The 17,392-nt window shown below is 41.0% G+C and overlaps 1 long non-coding RNA gene across 1 annotated transcript in view; it reads left to right on the forward strand.

Moving 5' to 3' along the window:
- The first annotated feature begins 8,612 nt into the window (after positions 1-8,612).
- Positions 8,613-17,392, forward strand: part of LOC116470419 (uncharacterized) — a 39,068-nt gene continuing 30,288 nt past the window's right edge. Inside the window, exon 1 of the long non-coding RNA XR_004248606.1 lies at positions 8,613-9,302. This is a non-coding gene — a long non-coding RNA (uncharacterized LOC116470419). The remainder of the gene's footprint in view (positions 9,303-17,392) is intronic.

A 17,392-nucleotide genomic window follows, 5' to 3' on the forward strand; every position in this document is an offset into this window, starting at 1 on the left:
ATAAACCAAGAGGCTTCCTGGAGGAAGTGAGCTCTAAATTGCGTTTCAGAGGAGAGGTATGTGATTGGCCACTCAGAAAAGTCTTTCTGGGCTGTGATTCCTAAAGAGCAAAAAAGCTGAGTCCACAGTGTCACGGTCTCACTGTGGGAAGATGGTGACAGTGGCCCCAGGTTTCTGGCTTCTTCATACTCAGCTCTTCTTCAGAGACACAGGATTTATAAGAATGCTTTTGCCTTCCTAATGAAAATCTAGCCTTTCAAGTCTTATTAACTCTAATGGGGAAAAAATACCTGAATTTTGTTTTTTCTGGAGGTAAGAGCAACGATATTAAATGATCTAATTTACCCATTTCGAATACCACTCTGGTCACTAATGAAGATGCATCTGCAACATAATGTGTGGTTCACACACAGGGCGTTGCTACTCAAATGAACACTGTGCAGATGGTTTCATGCAATAGGAAAACATTGCATGCAAATTTAAGTTTTGTGAATCAAATGCTGCTTTCTTCTGGACTCACACGATTGTAAAAGGATCATAATTTCTGTTGATCAGGGCCTCGGCAGACAGATCCCCCATACTCCCCTCCCCACTGCCAGGTGGCTGACAGCCCATAGGTAAATAGGTGGACAAGGGAGGGATCCTTGTGCTGGAGCCATGCAGCGCAAGCTCTGGGCAAGCACAAGTTTTTAGTAGTGTGTAAATAATTGCTAAATGTATTAATAATCACAAATAGGCTACCTGCTCTGCTGGTAGTATGTCATCACAACTGTCCTATGAGGTAGGCATATTATTATTTTCATTTTCATAACTGGGAAACCTAAGGCTAAGAGGCTAAATGAATTGCCTGGGGTCACACAGCTACCACAGCCACCCACTTTGCCTTAAGTCTACGCTCCTTCCCAGGAGGAGGAATTAAAATCCAAACCTGAGTCCTATGATTCCAAAACCTATGCTTTGCTACTATGTCATAGAGTTACACAAGCTTCACAAATGATATTATACACTTTTATCTGCTTATACTGATAGACAGTAGTGCCCATTTATCCGTGATATTCGCTTTCCACAGTAACCCATGCTCAGCCACAGTCCGAAAATAGTAAATGGCAAATTTCAGAGATAAACAATTCATCAGTTTCAAATTGCTCACTGTTTTGAGTAGCTTGATAAAATCTAGCACCATGCCACTGAGCCCCACCTGGGATAAGTACCATCCCTTTGTCTAACATATCCACACCATATAAGCTACCCACCTTATACAATGTGATTGTATGGGAAAAACACAGGATACGTAGGGTTCAGTACTATCCTGTGCCCCAGATGATAATGATTGAAATTGACAGATTATTCCATTAAGTGTAATCTTCAAATTGAGGTTTTCAGGAATAGCATGCAAGAAAACAGTATGTTAAAGATTTATTGTGCTTATGAACTATTTTTGTACAATTATTATCATTATTATTATTATTATTATTATTACTATTATTTGAGATGGAGTCTCACTGTCACCCAGGCTGGAATGCAGTGGCACAATCTCAGCTCACTGCAACCTCCACCTCCCACTTTCAAGCTATTCTCCAGCCTCAGCCTCCCGAGTAGTTGGGATTACAGGCAAGTGCCTCTATGACCCGCTAATTTTCATATTTTTTAGTAGAGACAGGGTTTCATCATGTTGGCCAGGCTGGTCTCGAACTCCTGACCCCAGGTGATCCACCCACCCCACATTGGCCTCCCAGAGGTCTGGGATTACAGGCGTGAGCCACCATGCCTGGCCTGTGCAATTATTCATCAGCTACCTTGGTAGTTCTAGCTGCAGTTTCAGGCATCTGCTACTGAGGGTCTTGGAACGAATTCCCCAGGGAGAAGGGGGCACTGATGTATACAGTAGTGGCTGTGTTAGTTGATGCTCAGGGCATATTAAAATGGTAGAAAAATTTCTTCATTGAATTCTTCTATCTGACCTAGTGCCCATCACAAGTGACATTTATGACCTATGTTCTCTATGCTCCTTTTCTTCCACTCATCCTGGAGACATGGTAGATTAAGATGGAAATAATGATATAGGCAGAATTTTGAGAGAAAAACTCATTCCACAAGAGCTGGGGGGTTATGCCAAAAAGTTAACCCATTGGGGACACTACCTTCTCAGAGAAAATCCATTATTCCAAGAGCAAGGCCCGAGGAATGATACGACTTCTTGAACTCAGGCCCTGTGCATTTGGCCCCGCTTTAGACAAACTTGTCCTCATGAGCCATCAGTTGCTTTGGTGCTTCCAGCTTCTGTGGCAGCTTGGCACGTATTCCTCTCAAATTCATCATTTATGTAATAAATCCCAAATGAGCTCCATTTCAAACGTGAATACATGAGGTGAACAAATTAACGATGAGAAATTCATCTCTGAATATATTTATTTGTAATGATACATAAAGTCTGGTGTTTAAGAGAAACAATTCTCTAAGCAAAAAGGTATCCTTCACAATGTTAATTGTCGGAAGGCTAACTCCAAAGCAGAAGCAGCACAGTATTTTCCTGCATATTAAATGCACAAAGAACCATCTGCCCCAGATGATAATGATTGAAATAGACAGACAATTCCATTAAGTATACTCTTCAAATTGAGACTTTCAAGAACAGCATGCAAAAAGATGGTATGTGAAAGATTTGTTATGCTTATGAACTATTTTTGTACGATTATTCAGAACAGACTGGGAGTAAATTATTTTATAAAATGTACTTGAAAATGAGTGTGTACATTTAGACCTTTAAAGCGTAATCATTTACTAAAGAGCTTCTAACAACCTGCCCTTTCATTTGGCATACAGTTTGTATTTTAAAATGTCAGCTAAGTATTTCGTTGTTTAGGGATTTTTTTTCAAGCATTTCTATAAGAAATGGAAAACAAAATGTGACTGCAAATACAGTAAAATTACATCCAGAGGGACAGTGAACTGTCTGGCTGTGCTGTCCCCATTTTATAAATGGTGCTCGATGAAACAATGGAGGAGGTTGGTGTATTTTAAATATGGATGAGAAATAAGTAAGACAGGCACTAATGTCTTTATAGATTATTTATGCTGCCCTAATCTTAGGCTTTCAGAAACTTTTAGCCACACTCCTACACCATAATTCAAGCTAAACTTCATTCTCTTTCATATCTGTTCTCCTAGCGATATTTTTATGCCTTTGTTTCTTCAAGCAATTCAGACACTTCGCATTGCCTCCTTCACTCCCTCACTTTGATTTTGTAGGACTTCAGGGTAATGCAGCATATTTCTCCTTCCTCTGAGAAGCCATCCCCAGAATATTTGGATTTTATATGCGCAATTATACCCTCGAATCTGGTCCACCTGCCTGTCTTCTCTTTTTGATAGCATATTCTTTTTTATGAGGGAAGACCAAGGCAAAGGGGAGAAAAGGGCTACATGGTATTTCTGCTGTTATGGCCAAGAAATATTTCAGAGTCTCTTGTTCTCTGTCCCATCCCCCACTCGTGAATTCTCAAGGAAAGGAGGAAGAGTTCTTACAAGTCTAGCTTTTGGCAAACTTTTTGGAGGCTTACCACTGGCTACAAAATAAATTCTGCTAGAATGAAATATCAGCCTAACTAAGAGAGAATGAAGAGGTAAAGCGAATTAGGAGTTGTTGTACCATCAGAGACAGACATGAAGAAGGAGCCAGATTATTAATATTTTGTGTTTAATATTTAACAAACCAAGGCTCTACCCCTGCCAAAATTACTCCCCAAGTGTAAATCCAGCCCAGATGGAATGGGAGGTTTCTTTTCCCCACTGCAACATCTGATTTTTATTATTCTCTTTGACACTCTAGAAATTGTCATGCACTCCAGATTTACTCTCTTCTCTATCTATCCTAGTATACCAAAACTCATCCTGTCCTTTACTTTGCCCTTGAGTTAAATACATTTCCAGTCCTTGAATGAATGAGTTCAAAGTATTTGCCACAGAGCTCACAAGTCTCCTGCTGTTTTCTCCTCCTTTGTCTAATGGTGACTTCAGATGCAGGGAAAGAACAGGGGTTTGTGACCAAATCAGAAAGCGCTAATGAAAGCAATGCAGAGATGGTTTGGGGAAACCGAGGCCCAGAGAAAATACAGCTGAGCCAAGGTCACATAGTCAGCATGCAGCAGATCTAGGGTCAGCCAGTGTGAGGTGGAGATGCATGAACTCTGAGGGCTGGCTACCAGGAATCCCAGCCTGGTTCTACTACTTGCTAGCTGAGTATCCTCTTAGAGCCTCAGTTTTCCCACCTACAAATTGGGGTTATTAATAGATATCTGTTGTGAGAATTCTGTGGGTAATATAGGAATAGTTCAACTAGTTATAGTTAGGCTCAATAACTGAGACCATGCACTCTAAACTAACAAAAGACAGATTCACAAGAGAAAAAGTATGTGGATTATATTCATATTAATATTTTTATGTTCATAGGTACCTCTCATAGACAAGGAAGTAAAAATCCAAAGATGTAGTTAGGCCTGAGAGCTTACATACCATTTTAACAAAGAGTGATAAATGTGTGGAGACGTGACTGGACAAAGGAAAAGAGTTTGGGTTTTTAGGGGTGGTAAATTCTGGAAAGGTCATTATACAGGGACAACTAATGGAAGAAAAGGATTATTTCAGTAAGGTTTGTTTGTGCAGATTCAAGTCAGTGCCATCTCCCGTGATAAGAGTCTTCTATTTTTGGTATGGGAGAAATGAGGGGGACACCTTCACAAATGGAAATTTATGCCCTGCATGTAGGCAGAAAGGAGGATAGAGAGCTTTGTTTGCACCTGCTGTTTTTGAATTGCCTTCAGCTCAAAATAATCTTCATGCTCAAGTGGGATATTTGGGGGTTGCATACTCTGAACCCCTTTGCAGTGTTAATGATTATACTAACAGAGTGATTAAGTACAGAGTGATTATTCACCCAATAAAAGAATCTCCTCTTTACCCAAACATTGCTACTATGGAACTCAATTTTCCTTTTTACCACCCTAAGATTTAGTGTGCCCACTTACTATTCTGTCTCTAAAATTTTTATCCTCCCTATTCAAATTTGAGAATAAATGTTAATGAAGCAATCTGCCACTCCCTCTGCCCAAAGTGTTCTCAAATACATTAAATAATATTCCCTTTTGCCCTTGGTGATTGGCCACATAACTAAGAATAAAATGGAGGGGGCAGAGAAGGGTCAAAGAAGGAAGGAAAGGGAAAATGCACGTAGTAGGAAAGGAAGGGCACAGAAAAGGTAGAGGAAAAGGAAAATAGTGCCCTGTATGACGATCAAACAGAATTCCCATCTGGATAGAACTTTTCAAAAACCATTTAATCCAACTCTTCTTATTACATTTGGAGACACTGAGGCACAGAGACAGATGGGTCTCCATAGTGGCAGAGACAGGTTATGAACCCAGGATCCACTTTCTCAAATTTTCCTCTGCCTAGAATGCCTTTAATTCTGAACCACTGTCCGAATGCCACCCTCTGCCGAGTTAATGTCTATTAATTTTGAAATCTCAGCTCAAACATACTTTCTGGCAAGTCTTCCCTAACCTATCCCCTTCATATCTGATTCAGGTTCCCCTAATGCACTCTCAGAGCACCTGCCAAGGTGTTTCTTCCCCAATTCCCCAGTCTCCACCCACCACCCTGGGCACATAATCAGCACTCCATAAACTCATGAGTCAATTAGCAAGGTGCAGACACGAAGCATGTGCTCTATGTGGGATGCCTTTCACTACAGCAAAGAAACATCTCCATACAATTCATTCATAAAGCAAGGGACAGAAATAGCTTCCATTCATGCATCTTTCAATAGGGAGGTTCACATAGGATTCATTAAAAGAAACTTTTAATTGTGACGTTTACTCCTGCAGAGTCAATGTAGCTCTTTCTCTCTAGTTAGCTCCTTCTTTCAAGGCAAGCCCTGCTAGAGAGGACAAGAACTAATAAGCAAATTCCACGAATTGTTCTAGTGCTTTATTCTTTTTCTAACTCTTGCTCTTATCACCCCAGACATACCTTATGTGGAACAAATTGATTAAAACATAAAGTGAGAATTCACTTTCTCTTAGGCTCTGCAGTGTGTCGTTATTGGGATATAAAAAGATCCAAGTGGCTTAACTAAATACAAAAAAATCCATCTCACACTGTCTTATCTTCAGCTCCTTGCTGAGAAATGTGAAGCAAGAGAACAGACATTTACTGAGTTCCTATTATACTCCAAACACTGGCCAAGGAAATCTTCATCATTTATTCTTTCAGGAAATACTTGGGTACCAGGCACTGTTCTAGGAACTGAGGAGACAGCAATGGAAAAATAATAACACCTGTTATCATGGAGTTTTGTTGTTGTTGTTTGTTTGTTTTTAAGACAGGGTCACCCAGACTGGAATGCAGTAGAGCAATCATGGCTCACTGCAGCCTCAAACTCCTAGGCTCAAATGATCCTCCCATCTCAGCCTCCCGAGTAGCTGGGACTACAGGCACAGTCACATGTCTCGCTTTTTTTTTCATAGAGATGAGGTTTCTTTATGGTGTCCAGACTGGTCTCAAAACACCTGTTCTCAAGTGATCCTCCCTCCTTGACCTCTCAAAGTGCTGGGATTACAGGTACAAGCCACTGTGCCCAGCCTTCATCAGAGTTTCCAGACAGACAGGAAGCAAATAGACATATCACATAATGTCAGATAGGAATTATGGCTGTGAGGAGAAAGAAAGTAGGTTAAAGAATCCGGAGTGATGGGAGATATTTCAGTCTGGAAGGCAGGAAAGAACTCTTATGGAGATATCTGCCCCTGGAGGAGAGACTTGATTAATGTGAGCAAAAGGCTGTGATTATTGGAAGCAAAAGTGTTCCAGCCAGAGGAAGCAGCCAGCACAAAGGTCCTGAGGCAGGAAGATGCTTGGAAGGCTGGAGACACAGGGAGGAGGCCAGCACACTGGGAGCACACCGAGCAAGGCAGCAAAAACCAGAGAGATGGACAGAGAGGCAGAAAAAAGTCAGATCGTGTAGCAGCACAAAGAATTTCGAACTCTATTCCCAATTTCATAACAACCCTTTGGAGGATTTTGAGTGAGGGCATGTGGTGATCTGACTTTCTTTATACATGGTTGTGTCTTATTTACTCTTCAAAACTATCTTATGAGATAAGCAGCATTAACCTCACTTCACAGTGAGGAAGTGGGGATGAGGGAGATTAAACATCTTGTCCAAGTTTATGCTGCTTGTAAATGGTAGATTTGTAATTCCAATTTAGAGTGGTGTGATTCCAAACCCCAGGCTCTTCACATCGCCCCATGCCATCTGAGGACAGGAAGTGTGTCTTGCAGGACCCTGAAAAATGGTCACAGTACCCAGCACGTGGCCACTGCCTGGTAAGTATTTTCTAAATGAATACATAAGACTCAACTCAAACTCTACCACATTCCTGCAATGCCTGGGCATTTGGGTCTTTGACATGGCAAATATGGAGAGTACAGGGATTTTTACAATCCAAAAGAGAATGGCAAAGAATTAAGATGTTTTGATCTGTGCTCTATTTTGGGCAATACCCTTCCATGGAAAAACATAATTTTTTTTCAGTGATTCCATTTTTTACCCCACTTGATACATTATCCCTTCTACATAAAGAGTTCTGTGTGCACACACACGTCAACGCTGAAACAGACAATCATCTTGCCCTTTCTAATAGTCCAAGGGTCTGTTGGAAATGACATGCACTACAATTTAGCTGAGTGTTGAGTTTGCTCCTAAAGGCTATTCACATGCATATATCATATCAAGAAGAGTAAACGTGAATGGATCCTATGCCTGTTCTCCTTCCTACACTCAAGTAACCCACCATGTAGCAGCTCCTTTTTTTCACCGTTTCCCAGGGGTAAACAGACAACAGACCATTTTCAGGTGAGTACCTATTATATACCCCTCTACTGACTCACAGTTCCCCACTGAATACCCCAAGGCTACTCCCACACAGCCATTCATGCAATAAAGATGACTAAGGAAAGGAACTTGCATGTGCCAGCCTCTCCTCCCTGCTGAATGCGCCGGTGAGCAGAGCCTCAAGCCTGCCCTGGCTCACAGGAGCCTCTCAGGTTTCTCGGGTGAAAGAGGCCAGGCATATTCTCAGGCAAATATGAAATAGAAGAAAGCACTGAAGGAAGCAAACCAGAGGTTCTAAGAGCTTTCCAGCCTGACCTCTTCTGGGGTGGAGGCACAGAGGCTTCTCTGATGACTGGTGACAGAGGATGGGTGGACATTGAGGAGATGAAGAGGGGGAAAGGAGCAGCATTCTAGGTTCAGAGCTTTCTTGGGGCTCTGAAAAGCCCAGAATCAAAGGGTGCAGAAGGCTAGCCTGATGGGTCACAGGGTCAGGGAGGGGGTTGCGGGTGGGAGGCAGGGGCTTTTAGGTTATGATCTTGACATTCCTTTATGCCTCCAACACTCACAATACTGGGTGTTGACTCAGCCTCCATAGGAGATATCACAATGAGCTAGTGAAAACAGGCTCAGGAAATCCTCAGAGCTCCCAGGGTGTCTAGACACAGGGATTCTATAATCCTGCCAGGAAAGTGGGTGGGAGAGGGATTTGCAAAGAACACCATTAACATCACTTCCCCAGGGCGAGGAACTCCAGGTGAGGCTCTGGGGGAACCTGGCTATGTGCAGTCGTTTACAGCCTAGGTCTCCTGGAGCCTATGAAATGAGAATCAGTCATTAGCACAGCAAGCGGCCCTCATCCTTCCTTCTCGATAATAACACTGTCACCAGAGGACGGAAAATTACCCTGACGTCTCTATATCTCCAAATTGCACTTCAGAGACAGACTGCATAAGGCAAACAGACCCTGAGTGAAAACCTCCTGGCTAGACTTCCAAGCCAAGGCCTAATAAATAACCCTGAAATATACAAAGTGATGGCAGCTTTGCTCTGTGGCTCGTGGCTTCTGCCCTGGGAAGGACCATGAATTTCAGAGCCTGACAGATGGGGTCAGAAAGTGGAGTCTGCCCGGTGGGTTGAGGATCTGCAAATTAACCCCATGGTGGTGTTTTCAGAACAAGTGTGCCTGCTCAGGCAAAGACTAACCTCTAAGAAAGGAGCAGGCCCGGAGGTGAGGCCCCCTGGGCATGAAAGAATCAACCCCAGTCCACAAAGTCCAGAGATGAGACATCCTGCCTGAAGGAGGGAGCCCTGTGCATCACAGGATCAAAGAAGCCAAACAGGATCTTTAGTGGTGACTGAAAATGCTCATGAGGAGAAAGGCTGCATGGCATTAAGTGAACCCCATTGAAAGGTGCAAAATTTTCGTAGTCTGTATTTTTCTTTCTCTGTCAAAAACACCACAATTTGCCAAAGCACTTTAGCGATCATTTGTAAATTGGTCTGCCAGGGTCTCCATGAGAATGTTAAATGACAAGAAGAAGAAATCAATATCTCATCGCTGACCGTGGGGTGGGCATTCAAGTGAAAAACAAGATTCAAAGTACCGATAGAAGGATGCAAAGATGTTGATCTCCTGGGATGAAAAATAGTTAAACAAAAGGTGACAAATGCCAAGCTAGAAAGACTCATCTAAATAGCTAATGCAAATAAATCCAACATAGACAGCTATAGATGTTGAAGCTTTTTTTAAAATTAGATTTCTTCAGGGACTACTGATAAGCATCACATCAAAAAAGATGATCAAGAATAAATTGGTTCTCACTTAAGCAATGGCTGCAAAAAAAAATTGTGATGTGAAAATAAAGAAAATATTCCTAGTGTGAATAATTTAAAAATATAAACAACTTTGGAGATAGGAAATTTACAGAGTTTACTACAAAATCTGTATCCTAGAAGAGGTATTACATTTAGAGGTAGGAGGCTGCATATAGGAAACCAATAATTGTTAGCATTTATCGAGTATTAGTTATGTGCCAGGTACATAACTAATAAGTGACTTTTTGTAAGTAGGTGGGTTTTTTGTGAACACTCAGTGAGCTCTACGGAGTATGTAGATTTATAATCCTTATTTTGTAGTTGAGGAAACTGTGGCACAGAGAGGTTAACTATCTTATCCAAGATCACACAGCAAATCAGATCTAGGATTCCTGTCTCAGTTCCAGAGTTGTTGCTATTTGACTCTACTCTTTATAGGTGTCTATCCATTTGGCTTAGGAGAAAGGGAGTTTAAGGAGGACTAGCTAAAGGTTCTCACTAGAACAAGAAAGAAATAGCTTGAGAGCTTTATCCAAATAAACTGTTTTTTTTTGGGAAGAGAGAAGGTAGGCATCATTTTGGGTATGGCCATCACCAAGGCTGAATTTTGTTTCTGTTTTTGTTTTTCCCTTGATGCCTTTTCAGAGGCTTTAAGATTCTGGCTGGAACTTCAAAGAGAATCCTGGGTTTTCTCTAAATACAGTTATATTTAGTAAAATAAATAAATAAACATGAATTGGGGAACAAGAGTCAGAACAATCACTTTCACGTGTTTACCTCAAGCTGCTATAGGAAAAGAAAATTTAGCAGAGTAGTCTTTGAAATATTTTAAAATAATTACACAGCAATAAGCCAGAAAGCCAAAACATTTTCTTCTTTTTCAAGATATTCTGACTTCTTTTGCATTTCTACCTCTTGGAATAACAAACCATTCTCTCTTTTTATTTCTTTTCTGTTTTGGAAAAGCTGCAAAAACACCTCTCAAACTCATGCAAATTATCAGTGTGTCCTGAAATATTTTCCTGAAACATTGCAAAGGCTGGTAATCAGATCTTTCAAGAATAAAACCGGGGTTTTTTTTTCTTTCTGGCTTCTGGTCTTAAACCACAAACATCTTCTTTTTCCTCCCAAATAAATATATGAATAGAATTCTCTTCCCAAATAACAAATGGATCATTTTCTTATTTTATTTTAGAAGGAAGATCTGGAGTCATTGTTGATGCAATTCAAGCCAACAGCTTCTACCAGTAAATGCCAATGGTCCTATTTTCTGTGCATTTGATAGCCACGTTGCTTATTTATGGCTCTTTTATTATCCAGACCTGCTTGGCCGTGGATAAAAGCATTAAGTCAATTAATTGTGTTTGGATGCGGCAGGACTTGTGTTTTGTGAGGCAGCAGAGGATTGCAAGCTTGATTCCGGGGAAAGAGTCTCAGAGAGGGAGAAAGAGGATTAGATGGTTTTATGGGGAAGGCAGTGAAAGAGAGCCCACCAGCCAAGAGGCCCAGGTGTGAATTGAATGATGATGCAGAGAAGGCAAGGCAGCCAAAAGGAGCTGGCTCAGCTCAATGGGTTTCTTCCTCCCAGCCAGCAGATCAGGTCTCCCTCATGAGATCACAGCACTCTCTCTCCTCCTCGGAGGTTTCTTTCTCTTTTTCTTCCCTTCTGTTTCCCTCACCATTCAGAAAGCCTTCTCCTTCACTCCTTCCCCTTTCTCTCACCTTCCCACCTCCTCTGTCTCTGTCTCCTTCTCTCCCATCTTCCTTTTATCTTGGATGCTTTACAGGACTCACTCCATTTGGCTGGCAGGGAATTGATATGCAAGCTTTTGTTCTTTCAAGCTGTTTTTCTTTCTGAGAGACAAAATACCTACCTTGTGTCATGTTCTTTTCTGTGTGACTAATGGTAACAGAACAGTTATGAGCTGTACATTTGTATTCTTAGAAAGCTTAAATTAGTATGATTTTTTAATATAACAATTGTATTAGCACAAATTGTTTGCTTCTAAAACATGACACGTGAAAGCAAATTAAATGGCTTAAATTATATATGTCCATTGACTACTAAACCATTAGAAAGTAGAGACTAGTAATTCTTAGTTCCAAAGGCTGCACGAATTCTGTTGCCCGAAAGCATCTAAGATGACTGTCTTTGGCTTCTAAGAACTAAAGGGCATCTGGGTGGGAGGAAATGGCAGATCCCAAGGCCGGTCATCTCCATCTGATTCCATTTCTAACACTCACTTTCTGTGCTGATTCTGTCTTGGCATTTTGGATATAGCAATTAATATCAGTCATAAAATAAAAGGATTTAAAAACTATAGGTTTTCCCACAATTGAACTTTTACTGGGTGAATGAAGGAATGAATGGATAGTAGAGGGATAGATGAATGGGTGATAGATGGCTGGCTGGATGGTGAACAGAGGGATGAATGGTGGGTGAATGAAGAAATGGTTAAGATGAATGGTGGATAGATGGATGAATGGACGGTGGATGTGAATAGTCTCTTGGAGTCAAACCAAATCATTGAGGAACATCAGCAACAAATGTGCTCGTTTCCAATTAAATGGGTGCCTGTTCTATGCAAGAAATCAAGGAAGTAGATGGATTTTTGTTTTTGTTTTTTGTTTTTTATATTTTTTTTATTTCCATAGGTTATTGGGGAACATGTGGTGTTTGGTTACATGAGTAAGTTCTTTAGTGGGGATTTGTGAGATTTTGGTGCACCAATCCCCCGAGTAGTATATACTGCACCCTATTTGTAGTCTTTTATCCCTCATCCTCTTCCCACCCTTTCTCCCTGAGTCCCCAAAGTCCACCGTGTCATTCTTATGCCTTTGCATCCTCATGGCTTAGTTTCCACTTATTAGTGAGAATATATAAGTTTGGTTTTCCATTCCTGAGTTACTTCACTTAGAATAATAGTCTCCAGTCTCATCCAGGTCACTGTGAATGCCATTAATTCATTCCTTTTTATGGCTGAGTAGTATTCCATCAATCATATATATATGTATATATTCATATATATGTATATATATTCATATATATATATATATATATCACAGTTTCTTTCTCATTAATTGATGGGCATTTGGGTTAGTTCCACGTTTTTGCAATTGCAAATTTTGCTGCTATAAACATGTATGTGCAAGTATCTTTCTCATATAATGGATTCTTTTAAACGAGGTAGATGTTTTGAGGCAAAGAAGGGGAAGATGTTGTCCATGCCCTCAAAAAAGTTGCAATCTAATTTGGAAATAAGACAAAATAGAAATAACAATACACATTTGATTAAAAATTATATGGTATTGATTGTTCAAAGGAAACTCAGTTGGAAAAATATGGGGGTAGGGAATTTCAAGTAAGAAATGGAGTATTCAGGAAAGGCCTCATGGAAGAGACCTCAACCAAGCAAGAGTTTAAAGGACAGATTACTTTTAAACAAGTGGGAAAGAGGGGCCATTCCTAGGGAGAAACAAATAAAATTTGGTGGCATCAAGTCATTTCTGTGTTACAGATAGTCTCCCATTTTTTGTTCAAGGGCTTTGAGGAAGAAACATCAAAATTTTGTCTTTTCTTCAATTGTATGCTCTGCTGCTAACACAGTATCTTGCACAAGTGAGGAGCTGTATTAATTCATAATGAATGAGTGGGTTGAATGAATAAACGGAGAGCTATAGCCAAAGTCTCTACCCAGACTATAGTCCCTCCTTGGGATTCTCGGCATGAAATGAAGCTCAACCACACTTTAGTATGAGTTGTATTGGATTAGATTTTTCCTGCACAAAGAGCCCTGATAGCAACTTAAAATATGGATTGGGAGTAAGTTGACGAAATACAACTTGTACTTTGGCAATAATGGAGATAAGCTAGTTTCTTCACATTTTTCTAAAAGGAACCCTTTCATAGTTGAAATGAAAAGAAAAGGGCCAAAGGGGAAACCAGAGCCAAGCTTTGACACAATCTTAATTAAATAACTTTACTCCCAGCTTTTTAGAAAAATCAAATCTAATAATATTTTGCCCATCGATTTTTCTTCAAGAGGATAATAACAAATCTCTCCACTGGCTTTAGCCTTGCAACCAGCAATGTGCAGTAATTTAATTAGCTGATGTGCCATATCAGTAGTTTAGAGACTGCAGTTGTCTACTCTCTGAACTACATGGGAAGCTCGATTGGGAAGTGTTATGGCCTCTAAAGGTGAATGTCCTGGCCAACAAGTGGTTCAGGGAGTTTGCTAATGAGTTTTCTTTTCTGTTTTTTGAGACAAGGTCTTGCTATGTTTCCTAGGGTGGAGTGCAATGGCGCAATCATGGCTCACTTGCAACCTCCACCTCCTGGGCTCAACAAATTCTCCTACCTCTATCTCCTGAGTAGTTGGGACTACACAGGCACATGTCACCGTCCCTGGCTATTTTTTTTAAAATTTTTTGTAGAGATGGGGATCTCACTATATTGCCCAGGCTGGTCTCGAACTCCTAGACTCAAGCAATCCTCCCATCTTGGCCTCTCAAAGTGTTGGGATTATAAGCATAAGCCACCATGCCCATTCTGTCTATTTTAACAACCCCATCTCCTATTCTGACTCTCTTTATTCTCTATTCCCTTGCCATGCTTTATTTTTTTCCATTAGCATTTATTATTATACAACATAAGTAGTTGTCAGTCATCTCCCATGAGAGTAAGTGGGGTGAGAACCTTGTCACTTGTTAGTCATACTCACTATGACTACTTTATCTTTGCCTGAGGCTACAACAGTGCCAGGCACACAGAAGGCACTCAATATTTCTTTAAGAATGAGAAAATAAATTTATTGGGTTTTTGCTTTGCATATTTAGCCCTCAAAGAGCTAAGCTGAAAGCAAGAACTCCAACAAGACTTATAGTTATTGTTTATCGAATACCCATTACGTGTGAGGCACTGTGTTAATCACCTTACATTCATTAACTCATCTAATCCTCACAACACTGTGAAGTAAATACTGTTATTACCCCTTCTATAGGTGAGCAGACTAATGAAGTCAGCCTGCTGGGCCTTGGGTTGTCAGAGAGAGATTCTATATGAGGGCAATTATATTTAGGGCTGTCCCCTTGGCAGCCTGTGTATGTTGAAAGTAAAGAAACCACTTGCATGATGATGATGACCTTGATGATGATGATGACCTTGATGATTATGCTGACAACAACAATGATGATGATGACAATGGCGATGATGATGACATTAATGATGATGACAATGACAATGATGACCACGATGATGACAATGATGATGATTAGCTGATATATGAAGTACTAGCCATGTGCTGGGCAGTACAGGGCAGTGCCCAGCACACAGTAAGTGCTGTGATATTTATTTAATATGTACTGAAGCCTTAAAAAGTAGATGCTGATATTATCTTCAGATTATAGATAAGGAAAATGAGCATGAGATAAGTTAAATAGCTTGTTTAAGGTCACACAGCTACCAAGTGTCACTCACAGTCTGGCTCCAGGGCCATGTAGAAATACAAATGCCATCAAAGCAAAAAAAGAAAAAGGAAAAAGGAAGTACAAACAGAAGAGGATTCCAGAACTAGAGTCCACATCAGCCTGGCGGATCCACAAGCTGGGACTCAGCAGTTGCCCCCATCAGAGTGGAGTTATGAAGAATCCAGAGGCGAGGGCATTCTTTTTCCCGGAATAGACTTATACAATATTTACAGAAAACTGCTCACTGAAGAGACCATTAAAAGTGGAACCTTTTACCAAAAAGGATTTTTATACCTAATAATCACTAGATAAGTGAAAAAATTCATGCTCCATGGAGCTAAAAACACTCTCCCTAGGGGATGGAAGAAGCAGTCTCTAAAATAATAAAGGACATGTTGGATAATCAGTATATTAAATAATTTACACCAAAAAAACCACAAAAGGGCCCAGTTCCTTGCACTTACCTGAAGGATTTTTGTTGTTGTTGAATAAGGTTGTTTTACTTGCTTCTAGGTTATTTCTTTTTTCACTTGAACTGCCTCAAAAAGAGAACTTCAAAAGGAAAAGTTACTGGGAATGGAATTCAGTAATATTTAGGAAGAAGTGAAATTAAATATTATTTGATGCCATGATTCCTGGCTGGCCACACATAAGTTCCCGGCAGGGAGCTCACTTAGCTAAACTTCAGGAAGCATATTCAATGGGTTTGTGAATTCTACAAACACACCATCGTCACTCACTCACTCACTCTTACAATGTGGGTAGGACTCAGGGACAGGAGAGAAATAACCAAAGTCTGAGTTCTCTAGAAGCTCCCATTGTAAGGACCAGAGGCTCCAGCTTTCCTATCACTTTTCTTCAGCCAACTAGAGTCTTCATAATTTAAACATTAATAGTTATTATTTGTTGAGCACTTTAATGAGCCAAGAACTATACTAAGTGCTTTCTGGTTATGATATCTTTTAAATTCTGACAATAAGCTCATGAGAGAGATAAAGGAATTAAGGCTAGAAAGGTGAACGGCATTTACCCCAGCCTCATAGCTAGTATGAGGTATGGCTGAGATTTGAACTGTGGCAGATCTCACTCCAGAGCCTGTACTGTCAGCCACCCCACAGTAGTGGTTAAGAACACTTTTGGAGTAGCTTTGGCGCTAGACAGAGCTAAGTTCAATTCCTAACTCTAAACCTCACAGAATGAGGCCAGTTGAGAAATGGTTCCTCCAAATGAAAAGGTGGGCTCTTTGATCAGAAGAGGAAGTGGTGGGAGAAGAAACAGATTCAAACCAGCAGCTGTCATTCACACGTGCATGGATTTGTTTAGGAGGTCACTTTCCTCCTCACAGCCGGCAACGACATGATGGGAGATTGACGGGTAGTCAAGGAATGCTGTCCAGATGTGACTGCCTTCTGAGAACCCGGGAATTAAGAGAGATCATTTTAAGGTACAAGAACCCTGAAGACAAGCCACATGCTGTTCAGTGATGCCCAAGGCCAGTTCTGCACTGGAAAGAGTGGTTTGTCACCTGTCGTCTCAAGTATCAGCTGAAATGTCATCTCATAGGGCACTGGAATAGAAAATGCTAGGCAGGGCAAGGTCAGCTGCAAGGTCTTTCTTTGATTTTCCTTTTTGAAAGGAGTCCAGCATACTGTCTTAGGTTGGGGCCCCCAGAAGCAAACCCTGAGGCAACTATTTAAGTGCAAGTTGCTTATTTGGTAGGTGATTCCAGGAAACCAGGAAGAAAGGGAAGCCAACACAGCATGTTCGTGGGTAGGCTCTTGCTGGAGGCATTTAGGGTTCAACCCTGCTCAGGACCTCCAGGGGACAATGTAGAGTGTGCCTCAGAGTCCAGGTACTTCTTCACCACCTCCCATCCATCATGTCTTGAGACTTGCTCCCAGGGGCAGCTCAGTGACATTTCTGGTCCATCCTGTGGGTAGGCTGAGAATACTCAGGTGGCCAAAGAAACCCCCAGGGAAAGCAGTAGAGGGAATTGCAGTGAGAAGCCACCTGGCTGGTGTGCATGGGGATTGGAGGTGCCAGGGGAGGAGGGCTAGGCACCAACAGTGCCTGCCACAGGTGCAGAAAACTGTTTCTTTACTGGGAGAAAGGTGATAGCCCCTGTGTCAGTGAAAAGCTGAAGAAGCTACTTGGCTTCGACAAATTGTTGGCCATGCAAGAATGTGGACCCAGTATTCAAGAGAAACTACAAATCTA

Source organism: Hylobates moloch, unplaced genomic scaffold (genome assembly GCF_009828535.3).
Source record: "Hylobates moloch isolate HMO894 unplaced genomic scaffold, HMol_V3 SCAFFOLD_6, whole genome shotgun sequence".
NCBI classification, from domain to species: Eukaryota; Metazoa; Chordata; class Mammalia; order Primates; family Hylobatidae; genus Hylobates; species Hylobates moloch.